We start from the raw sequence: 12,702 nt of genomic DNA on the forward strand, positions 1-12,702 counted from the left end.
GTCTTAACAGGTACATGGGCTCAGGAAATCTCATTCACGATGCCGTTATGCTGCCGGATTTGGTATCCGAGCAATGGCACCGTGAAGGATATTTCTGTCTTTTACGTAGATAAATTGTGAGTGAAACGTATCGGTCTTTTAATGTAGAGTATCGTTAATAAATCGTCGGTTTTGTGTGAGTTGATGCTTTATGTTAAAGGAAGCCCAATATAGGGTTCAGACCATGAGAAGGAATTGACGAAAATTGAGACTAAAGGATTAAGTGAGGATTTAGCAATTACCATACAATAGACTGTGAGTAGGAATGACAAACAAGTGAGGAAGGGTCGTGAGTAGGAATCAGTTTCGGAAGGGATTTGGTGTAGTTCAGGGTAGATTGTGAGTAAATCTTGGTTTTCGAAATATTTTGCATATTTTATAATTCAACTCTTTCCTTGATTTAATTGAGTATGAACAGTTTCTGGAAATGATTTTGGTATTATTTTGGGGAAGTATTATTATTGAATTTTTGTCCTTCAGAAATGATTTGAATCTAGCAATTTTCATGATTTTATTTTAACGGATTTATCAGAAGAATTATATTTTCAGTTTTTATATGGATGAGAATTTCTGAGAAGTGGTTTATTGAAGTATACAGAAGCGGTTTCAAACCGCCATATTAGTACCCCCTTCAGCAGGTATATAATTGCTCTGCACTCGCCTAGAGATGACTCGGCGGTGTATGACCAGCACAGGTACATAATTGCTCTGCACTCGCCTAGAGATGACTCGGCGGTGTATGACCAGCACAGGTATATAATTGCTCTGCACTCGCCTAGAGATGACTCGGCAGTGTATGACCAGCACTCGCTCTGCACTAGCCTAGTTGGCGGTGTATGACCAGCATAACAATTGTTCTGCACTTGCCTAGTCGGCGGTGTATGACCAGCATCACAGTAGGTATAGATTTACTCTGCACTTGCCTAGAGATGACTCGGCAGTGTATGACCAGCAGTTCCCCGGGTACTAGTGTGGCGTGAGATTTCAGTTGTGGAGTAGTTTGAGAAATGATTTTACATCAGTAAATGTTTTAAATGACAGTTTCAGAAAGGCATTGCGTATTGTTTCAGATATTTTAATAGTTTTATAGCTTCAGAGTATTAATTATTTTTCAAAGTTTGATTTACGGTTTGAAGGGATTTGAAAGAAGAGATTTTGAAAATGATTTTAAAGTTGGGGGATTTCAAGGAGTGATGTGAGTGAAATTGGGGGGGGGGGGATTTCAAAGAGCGTCGTGAGTGAAATTGGATAGATGTTTGTTTGTACCGTGTGTTGTATGGCTTTTGTTCGTTAGGACTTGGGCTGGTTAGAACTTGGTAAGGTTTAGGCTTGAAGCTTGAGAAGGGAAGAGAGGGTGATTATGCCATGAGGTTATTAATTAGGATGAAAATGTTTGAGGTTGATGTTGAGGTTAATAGTAACGATTAGGCAATTGATTTGCAAGAATACTTTATTATTATTATTGATGAGATTTGATGTGCATATGAGGAGTTTTTGATTATCTTGATGCTTGGATGATTGGTGGTGGAATGTTTTGTGATTAAGTAATTATGGATATTTTGTGGATTGTTTTTGAGTTTGGGGATTGAGAAAATTATTGAGGACAATTATTATGTCACTTCACTCATACGAGCTCTAGTAAGCTTACCGGGTTTGTCGCATAACCTGGTACACCATGGATGTGGTGTAGGATTTGTGTTTTGCAGGTTAAGCAGGCTGAGAAAGTAGTGGGGAGAAGACGATGCAGTGGGACCCAGAGAGATTTATTTAATTGTTTTTACTCAAAGGTTTGTTTAAAATGTTTTTGACAGAATTATATTTACTTATGTTGTTGTGCATGGCTCAAAAGTAAGAGAAAACAGATTTAACAGTTTGATGTTCAGTATTTTCATGGGCCCGAGGTTCGGGGTGTTTCATTTGGCTCGACCTCCACCAAAGCTACTACCTGGGGGGGACAATTTAAAACAAAACAAGATAAACCGTGAGACAAATTCAGTGAGTAGATAGTTTAATAGAAACGAAAATAAAAATAAACTTTCTGTTTCAGAAAATCCTTCAAAACCACATTTAGCACCAAGACCTCACGTCACTCTCTGAAATCCCCCAGTTTTAAAATCATTTCCAAACTTTAAGAGAGTTATAAAACTAATGAGACTCAAAGCAAAGATAAATCAAAACTCATTTCTCAAAAGCCACCCATCTAAATAAACAAAGTCATAGTAATAATAAAATCGAAATCATTATAAAACTCGAAACGTAGTTCTCACTTAAAATCCATATTTAAACTCTTGAAAATACCAATTTCATTTTTCACCATGCTATATACCCTGAATAACCTGGCCATACACCTGTGCGGAATTCCTGCATCGCACAGGCAGGCAATATCCTGGCCATACACACGTGTGAATAAAATCAGCACGTGTAGGCAATCCTGGTCGTACATGCACGCAGAGCAGCCCCCAAAGGGCGAAGCATCCCGACACACGGCCCAAAGCCTATATGTGTGCCGTGATGGGTCCCAAAGACCTATGTATCTGATAACCTGGAGGGTACTGCAAAGGGTGGTTTGAAAACCATTTTTCCATAACCAAATCGGAAAATTATTTTCTCACGGATAGAAAATATCTTTATCGTTCCCATAAACTTTAAATACTCAATCCACAATGCATAAACACAACTAGTAAAATAGTCCTTAATAAATCTCATTTGGAACACATAAAATATGAAATAATTCATATGTATAAAAATAAGAAACTAATTTCCTTTCAAACATCCAGCAATAAAACTTATTTGAAATAACATTTGAAATCCAACATTTAGTACCAATGATCAAATCCCAAGATAAAATTCCCAAAGTATTTAGTGTGAAATGATTGATGAAATTTTCATGAATTCTTTAAAAAAAACCAAAAGCCCATTCAAACTTCAATTTCACAATTTAAAATTTCTATCACTAGAATAAATCACGAATTTCATAAATCATTTGAAGAGACAAGAGTCCACTCACAGTGATATCCCTAGCTTCGATCCTCCGCCGAATCGTTTCGAGCCGCGGTCGTCTCGCCTATAAAATAGACAATCGACGAAATATAATTAGTTCCGACTCAAGGCACTTAAATGTAAATGTGTGCTTAACTTAACGTCACACCCGCCTCCCATTCTAGTTCCTCGATTCCCAATCTCCACTCGTAGACCCCAAACCTCTATAAACACTCCGGAAGTTCCCCGGCTCAGCCTAACCAAAAACGTCCTAACCAAGATCAATAACTTACTCCACAATTGCCCAAAATTAATCCTTTATTCACGAATGGCAGCGGGGGTTCGGACTCGCTGCAGGAGCCGTCCAAAGTGGCTGCCCCAACTCCAAATTCAACCAATTTTATTTAATTTCGACCCAAACCCATTAATTTTCTCAATCCTAAACAACTATTGTGTTTCATAGGGAAGGAATTTGTCCTAGACGACAACACAATAGCCCCCAAATCCAAAAACCCAAGCTAACCCGAAATGGCATCAACCCCCAACTCCAACTTCCACAAAAATTCAAAATTTCACAAACTTTAACTTAAAATCTTCAATTAGAATTCATAGGGGTGGATCATGTCCAACAATTCTCCAAAAATAATCCCCAAAACCAGATTTCAAAACAAACCCGAAAATAGCCTTAAATCCCATAAATTCAAGTTCCAAAATTTCAAGATTTCTAAGCTACAAAACCAGAAGAAATGAAAGCCCAAAGAAAGAGGAACAAAACCCACCTAAGATGGAAGTGATTGGCGTCGAAAAACTGGTCGGATAAGGGAGAGAAATCGGCGGCCAGTGGCGCTCTTCTGACAGCAACCGCGCGCAGGGGGTGGCTGGGTTGGCTGGAGGAGGGTCGGGCCGAGCTGATTGGCCGACGGGGGAGGTCGCCGGTGGTCGGGGTTGATGGAAAAGCCGCCGAAAGTGGTTGGGTTGGTTGTGCGCAGAGGAGAGAGAAGAGGGTCGGGGAGAGGGAGAGAGAGAGAGTGTAGGCTCGGGGGGAGGGGTGGTCGGCGCCTGGGGATGTTCGCCGGAGCTAGGGGCTGGCCAGGGGTGGCCGGTGATGGTGAGTAGGGTGGCTGGGGCTGGTGGGCGCAGGGGAGAAGGTGCGGGGGAGAGGAAAACCGAGAGAGAGAGAGAGAGAGAGAGAGAGAGTGCGGGGGTGAGAAATAGAAAGGGAGAGAGAAGGTTCTAGAGAGAGAGAGAAAATTCTAAAAAAAATATGATTTTTTAAACCCAATTTGTCCATTTTATGAAATTGCCCCTCGCTTCAAACGCCCATATCTTTCAAACCGTAACTCGGATTAATGCGTGCTACGTGTCTATGAAATTGTGGGCTCGAAACCTTTCCAACGGACCCAAAGTCAAAATCAAAAGTCCATTAGTTTTAAAAGTCAATTTTGGGTCAAACCCCAAATTAAAACAAAAATAAAAATTTAAATCAAACCCCTTTTTATTTTCCAAATAAACCTCAAAATCTTTAAAATGCAATTCCACACCTTAAAAAAATCTCTTAAAAAAAACATAGTTAAATAAAAATTTAAATTTCTAGTGAAAATTTGGGTCGAGTCGTTACACTGACTATCTGTATTTCCTACAGCTCTTATTGCTACTGCATACATCATCATTTGTCTTAGAGTATCCACTATCTAGTACCCTGTTTTTCCATCAATGTTCCATTCTACTATGAAATTACCATCAAACCTAGTAGTATCAAAGTGAAAATTCTCCTCGTAGCCCATATCTACAAGAGTAGGTCTGTGATAATAATTTCGAGTTGCGGCGATTGGAACCATATTCTTTTTCCAAGAAATTTTATTTACCTGGTCAATGGGGCATTCTTCTCTTGGGTCTTCTATGAAGATTTCTTCTTCTATATCTGAGTCTTTCTTTGACAAGACATTGACAGTTCTATTACTGGTACCTGCAATATTGAGTTTTGAAATTCTACTGGTTATTTCATTATGAACTTCTTCATTCTGAACTTCTTCATTCTGTTGCATTGATCCTTTTAGTTTAATATTTCCTAAGCTTGGTGTTGGTTTAAACATGACTTCTTGATTGGCAATTTTAGGACTCACCCTTTTAGAAGTTGTTTCTTTTGGACTTAGTTCTTTTGAGGATTCTGGCGGTTTAGATCACTGTCCAGGTGTGCTTTGGCTGGAAGAAAAGTCTAGCCAAAGTAATTAATAATGACTTCATTCTTTAAGATTTGAAGATCAGTTTATACTTGATTTGCATCAATGTTAAAAGAACTTTGATTTGCATCAAAAAATTTATACTTGATTTGTATATTAGGTCTTTATACTCACCTGGATCCTTTTCTACATTATTTGTTCTACCTCTTGGTTTTCCAAAAGCCTAACTGGTACTTGGTTTTGTAAAGTCCACTGTTCTGGAAGTGAGATTTGATCCCACATAATGGTTTTAGGGACTACAACGTTAGCCTTTCCTAGATTGGCTCTGATACCATAAACTATCTTAGTAAACCCAAGATTTAGTCTTTTTTGAATTTATAAACTGGAATTGATAGCAGACAGAAACTTAATAAACAAATCAGCAAGAATTGAAAAAGACACACATATATTATTGAAAAATTCCAAACTGAAATTACAAACAAGATTAAAGAAAGCATAAGCCTTACAGAATTACTGTTGGAACAGGGGACCTCCAATCAGCATAAACAAAAATTAATAAGAAAGAGAGAGGCAGAGTTTCTAACTCTTGACTCTTAAAGCAAATCTAAAACTTAAAACTTAAAACTGAACTCACACTTCGAATGTCTCAAACAAACAACTGAGGTTTGAATAAATAGACTTCAAAAGTAATGAACATGAGGAAGGGATAAGATTCTTAGATCTGAAAATCTTATCATCAAATCTTTTAGAGACACGTGTCCTTGGTAGAGGGTGGAGTAGGACAATCCCTTTTAAAAAAGATGACAAACTTTTACTGCAAGCTGGAAAAGATTCCTCTACAGTCATCTTCATTATTGAACTGGCTGTCACTGTCTGTTTCTGCCGACATTTTGTCGATTTCTTCAAAGGCCTCTAATAATTGTTGCTTTAAGTCACTGGCTGATAAAATTGGATTAGCTGCTTTAGCTGCTTTAAGTTGATTAACCAGGCCTTCTAATTTAGGAGGATTTTCTTTGTGTGAAGGCTGAGAAGCTGAAGCTACTTCAGAAGGATTAAGAATTTCTAGAACATTTTTAATTTTAAATCTTGGAGGGAGAAGATGGTTGAAATTAAACCTGTCCCACCATTTTTCATAAATATTTCTCCTTAAGACTGGGATGTAATTCCTTCATCTTCATAAGGGGAAGAGACAATATAGACCTATTTTAGGATCCATGCCAAACCATAAAGGCAAAAAAACCATAGCAAAGCTTCCTAGTATTCTTCTAATGAGAAATTGGCAATTCTGAACCTAATTAAAGAAAGAATCTTTTAGTTCAAAGGGAAGAATGTCAAAGGAAGGTTCCCAGATGAGAGACCAAGCTTTAAACCAATTGGGAAGATTACTTTTTTCTTTTATATGAAACTAGAAAAACCAAGAATGAGAAAAAATCTCATTTTGGACGCATAACACATTTTCCCAGGCATGCTTATAATCATAATAATTATAAGAGTTAGGGAATATTTTTGGATTTCTGAAACGGCTTTTAGCCATGGGATTTCCTCCCCATTGCTTTAAGGAATATACCTTTAAGATATGTAATTGTGAAAATCCAATGATTATGTTAGAATCATTTCTGTAATTATGAGTAATTCTTACTAAGCCAGTTTCCAGGAGGATAGACTCGAAGAAAAACTTGTTTTTACCCTCAAATTTTGGGTGAAGATGACCTATTAGGAATAACCTGGCAATTTCTTCTGGTGGAGCATCCATGTGTTCAGATTCAATAGGACAGAGGGAAAGTTCCATATAGATGGAACATAAGCTAGGGATCCTTTTAAGAGCCTTTTCTTTCAGGATTTGCTTATCCTTTGCTTTTATGGAACCTTTTAGTTCCTTGTTGCAGTGTGGCTGTCTATATGCTGTTCTCCTTATTCTTGCCCTATAAAAATTCTCTGGTTAGGAAATCAGGCAAAGAGTTAGCTTCTCCTTTGATGTGTTCAATTGAAAAATCGAAAGCAAACATAATAACTTTCCACCTAGCAAAAATCTGTTTAGAAGAATATTTTTAACATCTTTAGTTAAGACATCTTTAGCAGCTTTGCAATCAACCCTAATTAAAAACTCTTGATTTAGGAGATCACTTTCAAATTTAGTGATACAAAGTACGATTGCCAAAATTTCTTTTTTAATGGTCAAATAATTCTGTTGGGTTGGTTTCCAAGTTCTAGAAGTATAACGATCCAATTGTTCTTTTTCTCCAATTCTTTGTTTAAGTTTCACCTCCATATCCTTGTTTGGAGGCATCTGTTTCCACGATTTTAAAGACTTTTGGGATAGAGATTGCTAAACAAAGAAACTCTTTAGCTTTGACTTTAAACCTTTTTACTGCTTTAGTATGTTCTATGGTCCAAGGAGAAGAATTCATTTTTAGCTTTTGGTATAGAAGCTTACTATCCTTGGGAGAGGGACATGTAAACTTATGATATCAGTTGACACTTTAGATTGATGTCTTTATAAATTCTTAGAAAAAAGGAAAATATTATATATCAGTTGAAAAAAACCATGTGATTTCTAATCAAGGAATAAAATTTCGGGTTTCGAGGAAATTTCGACGGAAATTTCGAAGATTTTTAAATTTTGACAAAAATTCGACGGAAACGACATAAATTACTATCAAAATACGGAAATTTTGAATGAAACTTTACCATATGTTTATTTAACATATTATCTACTACATTGATAAAAAACATTGAAAAAACCAAATTATATGGTAGGTTTCATGTGATATGTGATGAATATAATGCACTGGAGGCAAATACTATTAAAAAGATGCTTCACTAATTAATAATTACTTCAATAACACCTCAATTTTATTTTTATTACAATATTGCCACATGAATTACAAAAGTAATCAAGACCACATAGAGTTTCTAGGAGGTTCAAAATTTCCGCTGTCTTCAGTATCATCATGTCCAGAGTAGGTGTAATGCAAAGAATAATCATCCCAAGATACTTCTCCAGCATAATTTTGCATGTAATTGCCAACATGCCAACCATATGGATCAGGAACCTGTTGTGGTTGAATTTGCCCATAAGCATACTCATTTGAAGAGTTTGTCTCTTGTTGTGCCAATGAGTTACTATCAGACTCAACCAAGTAAGGCAGATGTGGTGGGTAGAATATTGGAGGGTTTTGCCCATAATTGTAATTATCACTTCCTACCCCCATAGAGCCAAAAGTGGTGGATAATAAATCCTTTTCTTCTTGTGCCAAACTCTCATGACCTCTTTGTCTACGACTATAGTCTTTTCCTATAGCACCAATTCCTGGTCCGGCACGCCTACTCCAATAATCCTCATCTTGTGTTGCATGTGTGTAGTTTGCTTCAACAGAAAATGGGCTCATATACTCTTGAGAATGTCTAGTGATATCTTCATTTCTACCACCACCACCACCACTACCTCTACCTCTACTGTTGGTAGGAGTGCCCGATCTTGTGCTAGAGTTGCCTGATCGAGAAGGATTAGTGGGAACTGGCTTAGTACGATGTGTCGACCTTGGTTGCATAAGTTCATTAAAACTTGCAGTAGGGCTCACCTCTTCATTTAGAACTCTGTCCACATTGATACCTTCCTGGCGTGCTTGAGCTGCAATATCAGGGTCTTGATTGCTTGCATCATCATCTAAATGGAGGGGCCTAATCCACTGATAAAGCTGGTTTTCCTCCACATCATCATCCCCTATAGCAGCATCATATATATCCAACGGATCATATTCATCGATGCGATCCTCCTCTGCTTTCTTGTCTCGAAGTGCAAGCCTCATATTATAGTAGCAATACACCATCTTTTCTAACCTACTATATGAGAGCCTGTTTTGTTGTTTGGTGTGTATGAGTGCGAAAGTGCTCCAGTTTCTTTCAAGCTGATGATGACGCTGTTTGTGATAAAACTTTGATGGCTAACTTCCTCACAGTAGGCGCATCACTCCCATACATGATCCACCATTCACCTGAAATGAAAAATTTGTTTGTGTAAGTGTAACTATAAAAATAAATAATTAAGTTAATCTAACTAATACAAGTACGATGTATACTCACTAGGAGATATTTGTGATCTAGCGGCCTTTGCAGCTCGCTCTCCAAACATTTTCCAGGCATCTTTAAAATATGTTAACTAGATACAAATACAATCCAAATTATACAATATCAATCAAATATATAATTTAAGACAATCAAATTCTATAAAGTATTAATATTTTTCGTAAGGATTCTTATGGGCCTTATGGCAAATCATTTTTACCTCATTTCCAAATTGGCCAACTTCTGGTGAATAAGGATCCAATTTGGAGAATATGTTGTGCACAGCCCGAATAAGTTCACCATCATCTCCAACGCCAGGTCTATATTGATAGCGAGGATTCAAATAATAGGCTGCAATCATGCATCAAGTAAATATATAAATACATAATTAGTAATTTAGTTCATTAATTGAAAGCTAAATCAATTAAAAAAAATGCGGAACCAAAATAACAAATAAATTATTGGGTTACCTGCTGCGTGCAAATCGTGTTGTAACGTTTTAAACCATCGATCGTTGATGATTTTTATTACCCACCGTGCACCCTGTTTTTTTTCTAGCTCTTCCTTCACGACACGCATCAACTCATAAATTGATCCCATTGTAGGATACACTTCTGTATCGACAATACGTAAAACTACGTAGAGAGGTTCAAACAGACCACACACCTTATGCACCTGTTGCCAAAAAGAATGATCAAGAACTATATTTTCAACCGTGATGCCTGCATCTGAATGCCGAAAATTGCTACGACCCCAATCATCACTGGTGAACAATTGCTTCAGCCCCATCATCTTACCATACAAACTATCCAATGCAATATAGTTTGTAGCAAATCGGGTGGCACCAGGACGAACAATATCTCCCTTCGTGATCTCTCACATCTTTGCCAACAACCAGTTATGGTTGTAAATATAATTCGTGATCATTCTGGCTTTTTTAATCACATTAGCAACCTGCTCTTTCTTCCCCATCTCTTCAAACATTAGATCAATGCAATGTGCTGCACACGACGTCCAGTATACATTGTATTTGTTCATTAACTTCTTACCTGCTTTGACAAATGCGGAACCATTGTCGGTCACAACTTAAACAACATTCTCCTCTCCAACCTCCGTGATTATATCCTTCAGTAGCCCATAAATATATTTATGATCCTTTATGCAATCTGAAGAATCAACGGACTTAAGGAATACCGACTTCCCTTTTGAGTAGGCCATGAAGTTTATGATAGACAGTTTGGTTGGACTTGTCCAACCATCGCACATGATTGTGCAACCATAAGTTGCCCAATCGGTCTTCAATTTGTTAACATGCTCTTGCATTTCTTGAAACTCCTGGTCCAAAAATCCGGTGCGTATCTGATAGGGTGTTGGAGGTTCCACTCCTACTCCTGCCTGTTGACATCCTATCACCAAATTTTTGAAATGATGAGATGCTGCTTTTGAAGGAGGAACATTTTCATATATGAAGAACTTGATGATCAAGCGTTGCATCCCATCTTTGATTGATCCTCTGGAAAAGAGATTTTTAACACTCTTTTGGCGTGCTTGAGCTGCCTTGTACAAGCTTGGTGCTACTGGAGGTGTTGGTCGTGATTCCCTCATGCTTGATACTCTTTGCATCTGTGCACCACTACTAGACCCAGAACCTTGTCCCCTATTTGGGACTTTATGTAAGTGTTCTCTCTCCCATTCTGCTGGTCTAGAGGCTCAAAGTGCAGCTCAAAATTATCTTCGCTCTTGAGGCCCCATATCATCATTATGATCTTCATCATCATCATCCTCATCATCATCACTCAACTCAATCTGACCTTGTCCTCGAAGCTCTTCTCTGAGCTCTTCCATCCTTTGTATTTTTTTGCTCTTTTGGTGTTGTTTGTGTTACATCCCTGCAATGATGAATTGTTTCACTTCTGGTGGGACATTATTGCGTCGTTGCACATTGTGTCCAAGATCCAAACCACTAAGATGGTATTCAATCGTGTTACTCCAGCACCCTTCATTATAAGGCCACAATATTTGCATATTGAACCTTGTTTGCTACCTGGTAGTGGATCGGCATGATCCCAAGCTGGATCACGTGATCTCCCTCCACTGGCCATTGAATTCTAAATTCCTAATAACAAAAAGACATACACAGTAACACAAGAATAATAACAATTAACAAGAGAGTTAAATTCTATATTAATATCATATCAATATATCACCAATAAATTAATATCATATTAAGTTATTAACTTATTACTAATTAGTAATTTCATATCATATAATATTCATATTACCAATTGGCAATTCCATATTACTAATTTGTAATTTCATATCATATCACCAATTTCATTTCCATATTACTAATTTCATATTAATTATTAATTTATTACCAACTCCATATTAATTTCACTAATTCTAAATTACCAATTCGGCAATTCCATACATGATACATATTAGATACTATTAACAAATCATACAAATTTCATTTTAATTATTAACAAATCATGCTAATTCCAATTCCATATCATATCACCAATTTCATCATCCATATCAATATTTATATATCATACAAATTACACAAATCATACAAATTAAAATCAACCCAAAATTATACGATTAAAGATTCAAAATTAACCCAAAATCATACAAATTATACAAATCAAAATCAACCCAAAATCATACAATTAATTCCAAAATTATACAAATTATACAATCAAATATGTAAAATCTCAACATCAATCCAAAATCATACAATCAATTCCATAATTATTCAATTAACCCTAAAATTTTAGTCACATTATCACATATTGATCTTAGATAATATCTTAATAGGTGATAATAATTTATTTTTGATGCTAAAAAATTTTAACTAGTTAAATAGAGATAATGGCTTACAAAGTTAGAAACTCTGTAAAATTGTAAATAGAGATAATGAATTAATGACTAAAATTATAAAATTGTGTACAAATTACAAAGTACCAAGGGTTTGAATTACAAACCGATTTCTGGGTTAAGACTTAAGAGAGAGAGAGAGGTCGAGACTCGGAGTGGCATCGAGTTGGCCGGAGTTGGTGAGAAGATAGAGAAGTCAGAGAACAGATCGACACAGAGAACGCCGGTGAGAAGAGAAAGAGAGATGAAGCCAGTCCAGTCTAGGCGTCCAACAAGCCAAGGAGAAGACGAAAGAGAGAGGAGAGAGAGCGGCGCTGCAGATCGAGTTTGAGATTGAGAGAGGCGTGTGAGTTGCGACTGTGCAGGTGAGGTAAGTTGGTTAGCTGGGTTATTGGGTAAGTGAGCGAAATTTCGACGAAATTCAAAAAATTTGGCTATTAGGGTGTTCGAAATTTCGTCAGAAATTTTGAATATTTCGCCGAAACATTCCGAAATTTTGTCGAATCAGTGTTAAAATTTCGGACCCCCTCAAAATCGAAATTTTTGGCGAAATTTTCTA

General features: G+C 36.9%; 1 pseudogene; it reads right to left on the reverse strand.

Moving 5' to 3' along the window:
• Positions 1–9,101: 9,101 nt before the first annotated feature.
• On the reverse strand, positions 9,102–10,757 carry LOC147277704 (uncharacterized; annotated as a pseudogene).
• Positions 10,758–12,702: the final 1,945 nt, after the last annotated feature.

Source organism: Dryas octopetala, chromosome 8 (assembly GCF_963921425.1).
Source record: "Dryas octopetala chromosome 8, drDryOcto1.1, whole genome shotgun sequence".
Taxonomy (NCBI): Eukaryota; Viridiplantae; Streptophyta; class Magnoliopsida; order Rosales; family Rosaceae; genus Dryas; species Dryas octopetala.